This window comes from Lytechinus pictus, chromosome 16 (genome assembly GCF_037042905.1).
Source record: "Lytechinus pictus isolate F3 Inbred chromosome 16, Lp3.0, whole genome shotgun sequence".
In the NCBI taxonomy this organism is placed as follows: Eukaryota; Metazoa; Echinodermata; class Echinoidea; order Temnopleuroida; family Toxopneustidae; genus Lytechinus; species Lytechinus pictus.
This window is the reverse complement of record NC_087260.1, coordinates 22606261-22608358: the sequence shown is the minus strand read 5'-3', so window position 1 is coordinate 22608358 and position 2098 is coordinate 22606261.

The window sequence follows — 2098 nt, the reverse complement described above, 5'->3', positions numbered from 1 at the left end:
TATGTGATGTGGATCATTGTTAAATGATAAAAACTATTTTCATGATTGTCATTTCAAAACTATCAGCAGTCCATAGAAGCAGTCATCTGTACCAATCATTAACAAATGGTCCTGTTAGCTAGGATAGATGATTGGTCACATGATTGCTTTCAGCCAATCATTTGCTTTGCCCTTAGAAATTACAATGCATAATAAAAACTATTTTCAGTGGAGCGTTGTGGCCCAGTGGATTAGTCTTCGGACTTTGAAACAGATGGTCGTGGGTTCGAATCCCAGCCATGGCGTAATTTCCTTCGGCAAGAAATTTATCCACATTGTGCTGCACTCGACCCAGGTGAGGTGAATGGGTACCTGGTAGGGTTTATTCCTTGAATGCTTTAGCGCCTATATGGTCACTCAGCTACAGCCGGGGTAATAATAATATACCAAGTATATTTCAGCGCCTTGAGCACATAATCAATGTGGATTTGGCGCTTTAGAAATACTCTATATTATTATTATTATTATTATTATTATTATTAAATTCTCCGATAGTGACGAAGAGTTATTTATGCATTGTCATTCATTTAGTCCATCATCGATTGTGGACTGTTTAATTTCAAGTTCAGTGTAACCTTTGATGTCATGTAGTGTTTTTCTAAAAATATCCATCACGTATTTAATCAAACTACATTTTGATCTTGTATGTCTTCAAATTAATCAAGAATGATTAACAAAGCAATTTAATACCGATATTGTGTTCACCCACATGCAAATAAATAAATAAAATTTACTGTCAATGCAGTTGCCATGCTAAAGAATTGTATCATCAGCTTGTTTTGAAACATCCAGACAGGGCCAGGGGAAAAAACAATCTTCAGTCCTATACAGACCCAGTCCTAAAGACGGAAGTTTCAATATTTTTTTTATATTTATTTCTACTAACAAGATTTGGTCTCTAAATATGTGCCTAGATTATTAAGCTGAACCCCGGAAGCTGAACACAAACTTCACTTACCAACCTGAATATCAGAAATTTCATAACATTTAAAACATGGTATTTTTTTCATTTAGTATCACTCATTTATAAACTTTGACAATTTCCATGAACCCTAATTCGTTAAAAATACATTTCAGAGATAATGAATAATAATAATAAAAGAAGCTGGACAGGGCACCAATACTACAATGCACACATAAACACACACAAAAAACACCTTGGTATAAGTGTTTGTAAATGATATAAATACATTTTATTTCAAATACAAATCATGAGAAGTTGGTTTCTTATGACACAAAACACAGAAAGGAATGAATGAATGAAAATTTTAAACCCTTTCCTGTATACCCCTTCATATGTATACAATCATGATTAACAAACAACCTTGATACACTTAGTGTAAGGGCGTCATCCCACGACGGAAGTGAATGATCCAATCTATCTCAGCTATGGAAAGCCAGCAACGTCTGAATGCACCATACCCTTTCAAATCAAGTTCTCTGAATACTGAAAACTTTGCCGAAGTCAAATCTCGTGTAACCACGGGAGAAGTTTGACTTTAGAGAACAGGTATACAATTCATGTATGGCATAATCTCCTTGGGAGAAGTTTGACTTTAGAGAACAGGTATACAATTCATGTATGGCATAATCTGGCCGAAAAAGATGGGAGTTGCTGCTACTGTTTGGCGTTCAATGATTTAAGGGATAGAGTAAAATTGATCTGAGGCTTCTCAGTGGCTGCCAGGCCCACGATCAATTGGGCAAAATACATTTTTGGAGGACATCTGCATATTACCATGGTTATATACGCTATTTTATTCATGAGTCCACTGTTTGAAGAGTGGACTCATTAATAAAAACAGTGAACTCATGAATAAAATAGCGTGGATATCCACGGGAACAGGCGTCAATTTGGCGCACTGTGACAAAAGCGCGCATCAGCATTCAACATTTTTATACACGCGCCTGATACGCGCTAAATAAAGCGTAATTTATACAGGAAATCTGCATAAACCATGGACTCAAACGTGGGTTTTCAAAACCACCTTTGTGAATTCGGGCCCTTGGGTTTCTTTACATCATCACAGACCACCACTGAATAGATTGGGATAGTTCC